Consider the following 15,417-nt stretch of genomic DNA (forward strand, 5'->3'; position numbering starts at 1 on the left):
TGCATATCCCGCAGGAGGGAGTGGAGATTCAGATTGAGCCTTCCTGTTCAGAGAAACTGCCTTCAGGATTTTTGGTAGTTTGTACGTTGGCCACTGTGCAGGATGGAGCAGTACTCATACGATGTGTTAATTTAGAGGACCAGTACATCACAGTTTGGCCCAGAAGTAAAGTGGCCAGAGTTGTGGGCATGCCTGAAGAAATAATGCCACCACCCCAACCTGTGCAGTTGAAGGTGCACCAGGAAGACCCATGGACCATAACAGTGAATGCTTTGGTGTCATAGGAGCCTCAGTATATACAAGAGGGGTGAATTATCCTGGACCAAATGCGAGCTGAATTGGCTGAACTCACCCAGAAACAGATTCAGCAGGTGAAAGTTCTACTAAGTAGATATAGGGACGTGAAGATGACTTTGGCTGTACCACGGCCATCACTCACGAGATACCCATGGAAAATACCACACCTATAAGAGAACGCTATCGACAAATTCCACTGCAATTATATGAGGAGGTGAAAGGTATGCTGGGACAGGTGCTACAGAAAGGTGTCATCAGAGAAAGCCAGAGCCCCTGGGCTGCCCCAAGAATTTTGGTCCAAAGGAAAGATGGGAATCTGTGTTTTTGTGTGGATTATCGGAAATTCAGCACCTGTACCGTGAAAGATTCCTATCCACTACCCAGAATTGAAGAGTCCCTGTGTGCACTCGGGAAGGCCCGATTCTTTTCAACATTAGATCTCGCCAGAGACTATTGGCAAGTACCGATGTCCGAACACGATCGAGCAAAGACTGCCTTCATTCTGCCCATGGGCTTATTTGAATTCAATCAAATGCTTTTTGGGTTAGCTAATGCCCCTTGAACTTTTCAACGCCTCATGGAAAGATGTCTAGGTGATTTGAACTTTGAAGCTACGCTAATCTATGTAGATGATATCATAGTTTATGCTGCTTCATTTGAGGAACAATTACAACGTCTATAACAAGTGTTGAGTCGCTTGCAGAAATACTAGCTGAAGGTGAAACCCCAAAATGTTATCTGTTCCGTGCTCAGATTGAGTACCTGGGTCATGGTTTTTCGGCTGAAGGAGTAAAACCCTCTTGGGAGAAGATTGCGGTGATTCAAGATTGGCCCACTCCAGAGACAGTAAAGGATGTTTGATCAATCCTAGGATTGGCTGGGTACTATCGCCGCTTTATGAAAAATTTTGCTTGCCGGGCCAGACCGCTACAACAACTGTTGAAAGGAGCACCCTCAGGCGCAAAGAACTGGAAGATTTGTTGGAGAGAACATCAGGAGGTAGTTTTCCAAGACCTGAAGAAAGCCTTGACGGAAACTCCTGTGCTGGCTTATGCGGACCTTTCTCAACCATTTATTCTCCACACTGACGGGAGCTTGCATGGACTTGGGGCTGTGTTGTCGCAGATACAGGGTGGAAGAGAGAAGGTAATTGCTTATGCAAGTCGGTCCCTTCACTATTCTGGACGTAATCCGGACAACTACAGTTCCTTCAAGTTAGAGCTGCTTGCATTGGTGTGGGCTATGGCGGAGAGGTTCGCAGAATATCTGTCCGGGTCTGAAGTTCTAGTGCGCACCGATAATAATCCTCTGGATCATCTGGAAAATGCAAAGCTAGGGGCTCTGGAACAACAATGGGTGGCTAGAATGGCGAAGTTCCCATACAGAATCATGTACAAGAGAGGAGCAAAAAACATTCATGCTGATGCTCTATCCAGAATAAGACATAGGGAACCTGGAAGGAATAGAGATGAAGAACTAGAAAGTGAAGAGATTCCCAGGTTTGTAGAGCGTGCCAGGACGGTGGTGGCAACGCAGGACCAGATACAAACACAGTTCCCCCAGAGGAGTTTTAGGGCGACCTAGGGATGAATGGGTCTGTTTGCAACAAGAAGATGGAGAGCTTGCTCTATTGAGGAGGTGTGTAACTTCAAGGAGACTCCTCAGTCTGTCAGAAAGGAACACTCTGTCTTCAGAAACTCTGTGGATCCTTCATCAGTGGGAACGTCTCCAAATGAAAAATGGGTTACTGTTTCGGAAAGTGCATCTCCAAAAGGAGCTGGGGGTCACCTGGCAAATCCTAGTTCCAAGGGCTTTGTTAACCGAAATTTCCATCGAGGCCCATGAAAAAGGAGCACACTTTGGCCAGGAGAAAACTTTCAGGTGGTTACAGCGGTTTATTCACCATCCTAGGCTGAGGGCGGCATTTGAAGAGACGTGCAGAGCTTGTCGGACATGTGAACTGGCGAAACCACCCAAACTGAAAGCTCCATTACAATCCATCGTGACATCCGCTTCCTTTGAGTTATTGATGGTGGACTATTTGACCATTGGACCGGCTCACCAGGGATATGAACACTTGTTAGCAATGGTGGATCATTTTAAAAAATTTGCGGTTGTGACCCCTACCAGAGACCAAACTGCAGAATCAGCTGCGTATGCTATCTGTAAAAATTTTATCCAGATTTTGGCTGTCCAAAAAGGAATCATTCAAATCAGGGAGCCTGTTTTTTGGGGAAGGTGATGGAAGAGCTACATTGCATGTACCGAATTGATAAATCTCTACACCATATCACCTGCAGGGTAATGGTGCTTGTGAACGCTTTAACCATACATTGATCCAAATGCTGAGAATTTTGGAAGAAGATTGGAAGGCCCGGTGGCCTTAATTCATTTCAGAGTTGGTCTGGGTCTATAACAATTGAGTGCATAGTACCACGAGTTACACTCCCTACTCACTACTGTTCAGCAGAGATGGTAAAGGAATCACTGAGTTAGAGTTAGATCCAGAGGAAAGCGGCTCATGGGTAGGAGTGTCTTCATGGGTCCGAGAACATCAACATCGTCTACAAACCCTGCATCCTCTAGTACAGACCCGACTCAGAGAATTGGAACATGCTGAGAGAACTCAATCACAAGCAACAGACCTTCAGATTGAGGACTGCGTCCTAGTGCGAAACAAACGTTCACGAGACAAACTGGAAAATCGCTGGTAAAAAGGCGAGTCAGCTCTGAATGCCCTGTGTATATGATTCAATCTAAGGGAGACAGAAATTCTGCTACTCGAGTAGTTCACCGAAACATGCTTCGGCCTTGCCTGTCCAAAGATCCAGAACAAGAGGAAGAGCTTCCAGAAGCTGTTGAGTCAGTTCCTGTTATAAAAGAAGAAGAAGAATAAAGCACAGAACAGGGTCTCAGGAGCCCCCAGAAGAGAGTACAGCCATGTCTGGGCATCGGACAGTGCCAACGAATTTTACCATCCCGGAAGACTTCACTACTCCTTGCAATTTATGGCGCTCCGAACGTACAACCTCTTGCCAACCTCCCAATCGTTAATAGCAAGATTACTTTATCTGGCAACAGAAAATACAGAAGAGAAGAAAACATCTGCGCAGTTCTCGAGAATTCTCGCCCGTGGAATGGCGAGTGAAAGGTGTGGAGGAATGTAGGGAGATGGACCGGACTGGGGCTGCTTCTTGTGTGTCTGGGCTGGAACCATCGGGGCTGTCACCATTGTTGCGGGGAGGGAGCACTTTCTGACCGGAGCAGACTTTTGCACATGACTGCAGGAGGCGGGGTCGGGATAAAAGGAGCTGAGTGTGGGAAAGGGGGACTTCTGGTGGGAAGACAGGGCACACTCAAGGAGAAGTTTGACTCCGTCTCCACTGTTCCCCACCAATGAGCAGGCCTACGCCGCATCTTAACCGCATCTACGTGCACAGCCTGTGTGGAGATAGAGCCGAACTCCTGGCAGACTTCCATATCTGAGAGCTCTGACTTGACAGCACCCCTCGCAATGCCTGACAATCGTTATCAGACCGATCACACACAGCACGCTGACTCCGTAGGTGCCTCTGCAGGCTCCCTTCTGGAACTTTAGTGCCCATTTGTTTTTCCATCTTCTACTCCCCGTGCAACTCTGTGTACCAGGACTGAAAGCCCGCACCTGGAAAAGCCAGGAACTGCCATTTCGTTCAACAGACATTACTTCAACGTCATCCGGGATCGTTTCAGAGACTTTTCGTGTCACCTGCGTCGACATCGTGGGATCGTGTAACCCTGACTATCTGGGAGCTACAGACTGATAAGTTGATCCAAATGTTTATCGATCGTTATTAACATTATATCTACACTGTTCATCCTTCCTGTATTTGTATTACTGTGTTTCTGCGATCTCCCTGCATGGAGCACTGACTTCCGATTAATCTCTGCATAAAATACCCGTTACCTCTTGTTCTGCCTCCTGCTCGTCACTGCATCCCGTGTTCCTGCTAGCAACCTTACAACTGCACCCCTAGATTAATTCATCAAGAGGTGTATTTTGTAAAATGGGGCCACTTATGGGCCGTTCTACTGTTCTGGCACCTCATGGGCTCTCTCAGTGGTTCATGGCACTTTCAAACCATAATAGTAAAATCTGCACTATAATATGGCCCTCCTTCCCTTTTGAGCTTTGTACTGTGCCTCACAAGTAGTTTTCACCAACACATGTGGTATTGGCACACTCTGGAGAAATTTCTCAACAAATTGTGGGGTCCATTTTCTCCTGTTACCCTTGAGAAAATAAAAAATTTGGGGCTAAAACAAAAATTTTGCAGGAAAACTGTGATTTTTTAAAAAATGTTCTTACCTCTGTTATAAACTTCTGTAAAGCACCTGGTGGTTCAAGATGCTCACTACACATCTAGATAAGTTCCTTGAGGGGTCTAGTTTCCAAAATGGTATCACTTGTGGGGGGTTTTCACTGTTTAGGCACATCAGGGGCCCTCCAAAAGTGACACTTCGTCTGCTCTTGATTCCAGCCAATCTTGTGTTCAAGAAGTCAAACCTTGCTCCTTCTCTTCCGGGTCCTGCCGTGCACACAAACAGTGGCCTTCCTCCACACATAGGGTATCAGCGTGCTCAGGAGAAATTGCACAACAATTTGTAGGGTCCATTTTCTCCTGCTACCATTGTTAAAATAAAAAATTTGGCACTAAAAGATGATTTTTGTGGAAAAAATTTGATTTTTAATTTTCACGACTCTACTTTATAAACTTATGTGAAGCACCTGGAGGTTCAAGGCGCTCACTCAACATCTAGATAAGTCCCTTGAGGGGTCTAGTCTCCAAAATGGGGTCACTTGTGGGGGTTTCCACTATATAGGCACATCAGGGGCTCTCCAAACGTGACATGACATCCGCTTTCGATTCCAGCCAATTTTGAGTTCAAAACTTGAAACGGTGCTCCTTCCCTTCCGAGCCCTGCCATTCGCCCAAACAGTGCTCTTCCTCCACACATGGGGTATTGGCGTATTCAGGAGAAATTGCACAACAATTTTAAGATCCATTTTCTCCTGCTACCTTTGTTGAAACAAAAAAGGGCTAAAATATTTTGTGGAAAAAATTAGATTTTTGATTTTCACGGCTCTATGTTATAAACTTATGTGAAGCACTTTGAGGTTCATGGTTCTCAACAAATTTCTAGTTAAGTCCCTTGAGTGGTCTAGTTTCCAAAATGGGGGCACTTGTGGGGGATTTCCTCTGTTTAGGCTCATCAGGGGATCTCCAAACGTGACATGGCATCCACTCTCGATTCCAGACAATTTTACATTCAAAACCTCAAATGGTGCTCCTTCCCTTCCGAACCCCGTCATGCACCTAAAGAGTGGTCTTTCTCCACAAATGCGGTATCGGCATACTCAGGATAAATTGCACAACAAATATTGTGGTTCATTTTCTCCTGATACCCTTGCGAAAATAAAAAAATTGTGTCCAAAGTAAAATTTTTGTGAAAAAAAGTTAAAGGTTCACTTTTTCTTTCCACATTGCTTCAGTTCTTATGAAGAACCAGAAGGGTTAATAAACTTCTTGAATGGGGTTTTGAACACCTTAAGGGGTGCAGTTTTTAGAATGGTGTTACTTTTGGGTATTTTCTGTCATATAGGCCCCTCTTCAAATGTGAGGTGGTCACTAAAAAAATGGTTTTGTAAATTTTGTTGGAAAAATAAGAAATCGCTGGTCAACTTTTAATCCTTATAATGTCCTAACAGAAAAAAAATATGTTTCACAAATTGTGCTGATGTAAAATAGACAGGAGGGAAATGTTATTTATTAACTATTTTGTGTGACATAACACTCTGATTTAGGGGCATAGAAATTAAAAGTTCTACATTTTTGACAAATTTACATTTTTTCACAAATAAATACAAGTAATTTTGAAGAAATTTTACCATTATCATGAAGTACAATAATTCACAAAAAAATCTCAGAATCAGTGGTATCCATTGAAGGGTTATAACTAGAGTTGAGCGAAACGAGTCGAAAGAATTCAAAAGTCGCCGACTTTTGGCAAAGTCGGGTTTCATGAAACGAAACCCGACCCTAGGATGAGGTCGGCCACGAGGTCGGCGACTTACGCGCCAAAGTCGCGTTTCAAAAGTTTGTTTTGCACTCTTTTTCAGCCAATCAGGATCCACGGACACTGTGGGCAACGTGATGACATAGGCACGGGTCACCACCATCTTTCAGAAGGACATGCAAGTGATTGGCTTGCTTTCGTGGGCGTCACAGGGGGTATAAAAGGGCGTGCACTCCGACCGCCATCTTACTTCTGCCGATCTTAGTATAGGGAGAGGTTGCTGCTGATTCTGTAGGGAGAGCGTTAGGCAGGGAAGAAGACAAAAAAACTGCTTCTGCTGCTAGCGATTTGGCCTGCACAACACACCAGTCACTGTGTGGGCAGTGCAAGGGGAGGCTATATAGTGGTGTATCAGTGGTGTTGGTTGTTGGGCTGCCTTCTAAGGCTTCCTGACATTCCTGCATTGCTGTTTACCCACTGCTCCGCAAACTGCTTTTTTAAAAGCAATCCCAATTTTTTTTTTTGTCCTGCTGAGAAGACAAAAAAACTGCTTCTGCTGCTAGCAATTTGGCCTGCACAACACACCAGTCACTGTGTGTGCAGTGCAAGGGGAGGCTATATAGTGGTGTATCAGTGGTGTTGGTTGTTGGGCTGCCTTCTAAGGCTTCCTGACATTCCTGCATTGCTGTTTACCCACTGCTCCGCAAACTGCTTTTTTAAAAGCAATCCAATCTCCCTTATCCTCTAGTCACTTTTGTCACAGCTGTGCCATCGAGCCTATCACATAGCGCTCAGATATTCATTGGGCCTCACACAATCCAAAAGTGTCCAGTGTCCAAAAGTGTGTGCAGAGATTCAAAATCTCCCTTATCCTCTAGTCACTTTTGTCACAGCTGTGCCATCGAGCCTGTCACATAGCGCTCAGATATCAGTGGGCCTCACACAATCCAAAAGTGTCCATCCAGTGTCCAAAAGTGTGTGCAGAGATTAAAAATCTCCCTTATCCTCTAGTCACTTTGGTCACAGCTGTGCCATCGAGCCTGTCACATAGCGCTCAGATATCAGTGGGCCTCACACAATCCAAAAGTGTCCAGTGTCCAAAAGTGTGTGCAGAGATTCAAAATCTCCCTTATCCTCTAGTCACTTTGGTCACAGCTGTGCCATCGAGCCTGTCACATAGCGCTCAGATATCAGTGGGCCTCACACAATCCAAAAGTGTCCATCCAGTGTCCAAAAGTGTGTACAGAGATTCAAAATCTCCCTTATCCTCTAGTCACTTTTGTCACAGCTGTGCCATCGAGCCTGTCACATAGCGCTCAGATATTCATTGGGCCTCACACAATCCAAAAGTGTCCAGTTTTCAAAAGTGTGTTCAGAGATTCAAAATCTCCCTTATCCTCTAGTCACTTTGGTCACAGCTGTGCCATCGAGCCTGTCACATAGCGCTCAGATATCAGTGGGCCTCACACAATCCAAAAGTGTCCATCCAGTGTCCAAAAGTGTGTGCAGAGATTCAAAATCTCCCTTATCCTCTAGTCACTTTGGTCACAGCTGTGCCATCGAGCCTGTCACATAGCGCTCAGATATCAGTGGGCCTCACACAATCCAAAAGTGTCCATCCAGTGTCCAAAAGTGTGTGCAGAGATTAAAAATCTCCCTTATCCTCTAGTCACTTTGGTCACAGCTGTGCCATCGAGCCTGTCACATAGCGCTCAGATATCAGTGGGCCTCACACAATCCAAAAGTGTCCAGTGTCCAAAAGTGTGTGCAGAGATTCAAAATCTCCCTTATCCTCTAGTCACTTTGGTCACAGCTGTGCCATCGAGCCTGTCACATAGCGCTCAGATATCAGTGGGCCTCACACAATCCAAAAGTGTCCATCCAGTGTCCAAAAGTATGTACAGAGATTCAAAATCTCCCTTATCCTCTAGTCACTTTTGTCACAGCTGTGCCATCAAGCCTGTCACATAGCGCTCAGATATTCATTGGGCCTCACACAATCCAAAAGTGTCCAGTGTCCAAAAGTGTGTGCAAAGATTCAAAATCTCCCTTTTCCTCTAGTTACTATGGTCACAGCTGTGCCATCGAGCCTGTCACATAGCGCTCAGATATCAGTGGGCCTCACACAATCCAAAAGTGTCCATCCAGTGTCCAAAAGTGTGTGCAGAGATTCAAAATCTCCCTTATCCTCTAGTCACTTTGGTCACAGCTGTGCCATCGAGCCTGTCACATAGCGCTCAGATATCAGTGGGCCTCACACAATCCAAAAGTGTCCATCCAGTGTCCAAAAGTGTGTGCAGAGATTCAAAATCTCCCTTATCCTCTAGTCACTTTGGTCACAGCTGTGCCATCGAGCCTGTCACATAGCGCTCAGATATCAGTGGGCCTCACACAATCCAAAAGTGTCCAGTGTCCAAAAGTGTGTGCAGAGATTCAAAATCTCCGTTATCCTCTAGTCACTTTGGTCACAGCTGTGCCATCGAGCCTGTCACATAGCGCTCAGATATCAGTGGGCCTCACACAATCCAAAAGTGTCCATCCAGTGTCCAAAAGTGTGTGCAGAGATTCAATATCTCCCTTATCCTCTAGTCACTTTGGTCACAGCTGTGCCATCGAGCCTGTCACATAGCGCTCAGATATCAGTGGGCCTCACACAATCCAAAAGTGTCCATCCAGTGTCCAAAAGTGTGTGCAGAGATTCAAAATCTCCCTTATCCTCTAGTCACTTTTGTCACAGCTGTGCCATCGAGCCTGTCACATAGCGCTCAGATATTCATTGGGCCTCACACAATCCAAAAGTGTCCAGTGTCCAAAAGTGTGTGCAGAGATTCAATATCTCCCTTATCCTCTAGTCACTTTGGTCACAGCTGTGCCATCGAGCCTGTCACATAGCGCTCAGATATCAGTGGGCCTCACACAATCCAAAAGTGTCCATCCAGTGTCCAAAAGTGTGTGCAGAGATTCAAAATCTCCCTTATCCTCTAGTCACTTTGGTCACAGCTGTGCCATCGAGCCTGTCACATAGCGATCAGATATCAGTGGGTCTCACACAATCCAAAAGTGTCCAGTGTCCACAAGTGTCTGCAGAAATTCAAAATCTCCCCTGTCCTATAGACACCTTGTACCTTGTTTTACATTACTATATAGTTTGTTGGATTTTGTCTACATTTCTACCAAAAATGAGGAAGGCTAGTGGAAGAGGCCGTTGAATTGGGCGGGGGTTGGCAGCTGGTAATGATGGTGTTGGTGGTGGATCTGATGGTAGTGGCAAGAGCAAAATAGGACCGAATGCAGGAGGTGCTGACCCTGCGTCATCGTCTGGCTACATAAGGCCTCGAACGCTTAGTTTTCTAGGAGTTGGCAAACCGCTTTTAAAGCCAGAGCATCAGGAAAAAGTTTTGTCTTACATTACTGACTCAGCCTCCAGCTCTATCGCCTCCTCTTCTTCAGTTGTAAAAAGCAAAAGCACAGAGTCGTCATTGGAGGCTCATGTTCATGAACCACACCTTTCCTTGTGTCCTTCACCCCAACCAAGATTGAAGGATGACGCAGGCCATACTACTGATTACTCCATGGAGCTGTTTTCACATACCATGCCTGGATTATCAAGTCAAATGGTGAATTACCCAGGCCAAGATGAATCTGACATGGAGTGCACTGATGCACAGCCGCTGATGGATGATTCTGCTGGTACATTCACTCAGAGCACTACATTGTCCTCGCAGTGTACAGAGCCAGATTCTGACCCTGATGAGACTCAGGTGCCCCTTCCCGCACACTATACCACCATACACGGTGACACAGAGGAAGGTGCACATGACATAGAAGAGGAGGTGATGGATGACCCAGTTGTTGACCCAGATTGGCATCCATTGGGGGAAGAGGGTGCTGCTTCCAATAGCTCAGATGAGGAGCATCCACAGCAGACATCGACATCGCAACAGCTGTTATCTGGCAGGCCCGGAGCACTCAAAAGACAGGTTCCAAACATCAAAAGAGCTGCTGGACAGCTTGTCCAGAGGGTCAAAAGATCACAGCGTGCTAGGCCGCAAAATGTCTGCCAAAGTAGGAAGAGTGCAGTGTTGCACTTTTTTGAACAAAATCCTCATGATCAGGCCAAGGTTATCTGTAAGAAGTGCGCAAAGACCTTTAGCCAAGGGAAAAATCTGAAAAATTTGAATACCAGTTGCATGCTTAGACATTTAACCAGCATGCACTTGCAAGCGTGGACACAACACCAAACCTCAAGTGCCACATGTGCAACTGATCACAACGAAGGTAGTCAGCAACGCTACATTGTTTCCCCCACTGTAAGCCCACCGGTTAGCACAGCAGCAAATGTTGAGGTGTCGTTGCAAGACCACAGCAGTCAGGGAATCCCACTGTTATATCAACGAAAGACTGATTCTAGGCCATCAGAAAGAACACCAACTCCATCACCATCATCAACCCTCTCTCAGTCCGCCCTGTCCACCGCTACTTCCACCATATGCAGCTCTCAAGTCCAGCTCACCCTCCCAGACACTATGAGTAGGTCAAGAAAGTACTCAGTCTCTCATCCGCGTACACTGGGTTTGAACGCCCACATTGCCAAACTAATCTCGTTTGAGATGATGCCCTTTCGGTTGGTGGAAAGCACAGCTTTCCGCGAACTCATGGCCTATGCAGTACCACGCTATGACCTACCTAGTCGCCACTTCTTCTCTCGCAAAGCCATCCCAGCCCTCCACCATCATGTGAAAGACCGCATTGTCCATGCACTCAAGCAGTCAGTGAGCGGAAAGGTGCACCTCACAACTGATGCATGGTCCAGTCGGCATGGCCAGGGCCGTTACGTGTCCATCACTGCGCACTGGGTTAATGTGGTGGATGCAGGGTCCACAGGGGACAGCGGTGGTGGGACAGTGCTGCCTAGCCCACGGTATAGGAAACAGTTTGCTGTAGGTGTTCGACCCTCCTCCTCCTCCTCCTCCTCCAGAAGCGAAAGCTCGTCCACAGAGCGCAGTTGTACGAGCACTCCATCTGCAGCTGCCACTGTTGCACACGATGTGTCCCCCTATCGAGCAGCTAGTGGAAAGCGTCAGCAGGCTGTGTTGCAGATGATGTGTTTGGGCGACAGACACACCGCCGAGGTGCTGGCCGAGTACTTGAAGCGACAAACTGAGTCATGGCTGGGCAGTGTACATCTTGAGGCAGGCAAGGTAGTTAGTGATAACGGCCGTAATTTTGTGGCAGCCATAGCCCTTTCAAAACTCAGCCACATACCTTGCTTGGCTCACACCTTGAACCTGGTGGTGCAGTGCTTCCTCAAAAATTATCCGGAGTTAACAGCCCTGCTCCAGAAGGTGCGAAGACTGTGCGCGCACATCCGCCGGTCGCCTGTACACTCCGTTCATATGCAGAAGCTGCAGCGATTGCTCCACCTTCCCAACCACTGCCTCATTATCGACATTGCAACAAGGTGGAACCCCACCCTGCACATGGTGGAGCGGCTGTGCGAGCAGAGGCAGGCCATAATGCATTTGTGGGAGGATACACGGCCAGGCACTTTGAGAGCAGACATGGAGTTGACAGGTGTGCTGTGGTCGAAGCTGAAAGACCTTTGTAAAGTCCTTCAGTGTTTTGAGGAATGCACATGGCTGGTAAGCGCAGACGACGCCATCCTAAGCATGAGCATCCCACTTATGCGTCTGCTCATGCAAACTTTGACGCACCTTAAGGAGCAGGCGTCTGCAGCCAATGTTGATGAGGAGGAAGAGGAGGAGGGAATCCTTGATGACATTCAGCCATTGTCTGCTCAGGGACCTCTCCTGGACGAGGTGGAGGAAGAAGAGGAGGAGGAGGATGATGATGGGGATGATTACTTAGGGGAGGAGGATGCATCTCGTGGGGCAAGTGAAAATGTTGGCGTGGCAAGGTCTGGTACAGGGTTTGTGCGTGACTGGAGGGATGTGGATTTGCCAGAAAGTGCTCCTCCACCCAGCAATCGCAGTGCATCATTGACACCGGGAACATTGGCCCACATGTCAGATTATGCCTTGCGGATCCTAAAAAGGGACCCCCGTATTGCCAAAATGATGAACGATGACGACTACTGGTTGGCCAGCATCCTAGATCCACGCTATAAAGGCAAATTACAAAACATCATGCCACAGGAGAACCTTGACCTAATATTGGCTAATAAACAAGCAACTCTGGTAAATCGGTTGCTTGAGGCATTCTCAGCACACAGCAGCGGTGATGGTTCTCACACGAGCCGTACGGGCCGGGGGCAGCTTGGCAGAGGTGTTCGTGGTGCACACAGCAGAAGTGGCGTTGGAGACAGGGGTTTCATGACAATGTTGTGGACTGATTTTTCAAATCCCGCTCACACAACTGGTAATACTGCATCGATGGAAAGTGACAGGAGACAGCAGTTGTCAACTATGGTTACAAACTACTTTTCCTCCCATATCGATGTTCTCCCACACAGGTCATTCCCCTTTGACTATTGGGCCGCTAAACTGGACACCTGGCCTGAATTGGCCCAATATGCCTTACAGGAGCTCGCTTGCCCAGCTGCAAGTGTGCTATCGGAAAGAGTCTTCAGTGCAGCTGGATCAATCCTGACAGAAAAAAGGACCCGTCTGTCAACCCAAAATGTGGATGATCTAACCTTCATTAAAATGAACCACGCATGGGTTTCCAAGGATTTTGTCCCACCTTCCCCTGATGACACATAGGGTGACAGAAAAATGGCTTGCTTTGGTCCACCTCTTCCTGGTACTTCACCTATTTCGCCTTTTGCATCAGCTGAATGTCCAACATCAACATATGCCACTTTCTAAAACTCCCTAACTGTGCTGCCTCCCCCCCCATGGCCGGGGTCACCACCTAGCGCACGACACAGTGCGAGTGCCGTTGCCCTGGACAGGTGGGTAGGCCGACTCTTGGGCGCGGGCACTGGCACAGGGTCCCTCATAGTGCAATCAAGTGTCTCTGACGGTGGTGGTGCACACCCGCCGTCAGACACACCGCTGTACTATGAGGGGCCCAGTGCCAGTACCGACGCCCACGAGTGGCCCCCCTTGCTTGGGCAGGGCCCCAGCATTTGCAATCTTTACCTCTCCCTGCTCCTCCGCTGTATAATCTGGGCCGTCAAATCCATACTGTGCCTGACACCGTCTGAGCCTGCCTCCTGATGTATAGACATATATTTTGAATGTGTATGCTATCCATACATGTTATCCGGGGATACGGTACCCTTTCTAACCTTTGTGCAATCACGTGCAATCCATACTGGGCCTAACACCGTCTGAGCCTGCCTCCTGAGACATATATTTTGAATGTGTACGCTATCCATACATGTTATCCGGGGATACGGTACCCTTTCTAACCTTTGTGCAATCACGTGCAATCCATACTGGGCCTAACACCGTCTGAGCCTGCCTCCTGAGACATATATTTTGAATGTGTACGCTATCCATACATGTTATCCAGGGATACGGTACCCTTTCTAACCTTTGTGCAATCACGTGCAATCCATACTGGGCCTAACACCGTCTGAGCCTGCCTCCTGAGACATATATTTTGAATGTGTACGCTATCCATACATGTTATCCGGGGATACGGTACCCTTTCTAACCTTTGTGCAATCACGTGCATTCCATACTGGGCCTAACACCGTCTGAGCCTGCCTCCTGAGACATATATTTTGAATGTGTACGCTATCCATACATGTTATCTGGGGATACGGTACCCTTTCTAACCTTTGTGCAATCACGTGCAATCCATACTGGGCCTAACACCGTCTGAGCCTGCCTCCTGAGACATATATTTTGAATGTGTACGCTATCCATACATGTTATCTGGGGATACGGTACCCTTTCTAACCTTTGTGCAATCACGTGCAATCCATACTGGGCCTAACACCATCTGAGCCTGCCTCCTGAGACATATATTTTGAATGTGTACGCTATCCAAACATGTTATCTGGGGATACGGTACCCTTTCTAACCTTTGTGCAATCACGTGCAATCCATACTGGGCCTAACACCGTCTGAGCCTGCCTCCTGAGACATATATTTTGAATGTGTACGCTATCCATACATGTTATCTGGGGATACGGTACCCTTTCTAACCTTTGTGCAATCACGTGCAATCCATACTGGGCCTAACACCATCTGAGCCTGCCTCCTGAGACATATATTTTGAATGTGTACGCTATCCAAACATGTTATCTGGGGATACGGTACCCTTTCTAACCTTTGTGCAATCACGTGCAATCCATACTGGGCCTAACACCATCTGAGCCTGCCTCCTGGGACATATATTTTGAATGTGTACGCTATCCATACATGTTATCTGGAGATACGGTACCCTTTCTAACCTTTGTGCAATCACGTGCAATCCATACTGGGCCTAACACCGTCTGAGCCTGCCTCCTGAGACATATATTTTGAATGTGTACGCTATCCATACATGTTATCCGGGGATACGGTACCCTTTCTAACCTTTGTGCAATCACGTGCAATCCATACTGGGCCTAACACCGTCTGAGCCTGCCTCCTGATGTATAGACATATATTTTGAATGTGTACGCTATCCATACATGTTATCTGGGTATACGGTACCCTTTCTAACCCTTGTGCAATCACGTGCAATCCATACTGGGCCTAACACCATCTGAGCCTGTCTCCTGAGACATATATTTTGAATGTGTACGCTATCCATACATGTTATCTGGGGATACGGTACCCTTTCTAACCTTTGTGCAATCACGTGCAATCCATACTGGGCCTAACACCGTCTGAGCCTGCCTCCTGAGACATATATTTTGAATGTGTACGCTATTCATACATGTTATCTGGGGATACGGTACCCTTTCTAACCTTTGTGCAATCACGTGCAATCCATACTGGGCCTAACACCCTCTGAGCCTGCCTCCTGAGACATATATTTTGAATGTGTACGCTATCCATACATGTTATCTGGGGATACGGTACCCTTTCTAACCTTTGTGCAATCACGTGCAATCCATACTGGGCCTAACACCATCTGAGCCTGCCTCCTGAGACATATATT

This window comes from Dendrobates tinctorius, unplaced genomic scaffold (genome assembly GCF_039654945.1).
Source record: "Dendrobates tinctorius isolate UK_male_01 unplaced genomic scaffold, ASM3965494v1 ptg000046l, whole genome shotgun sequence".
In the NCBI taxonomy this organism is placed as follows: Eukaryota; Metazoa; Chordata; class Amphibia; order Anura; family Dendrobatidae; genus Dendrobates; species Dendrobates tinctorius.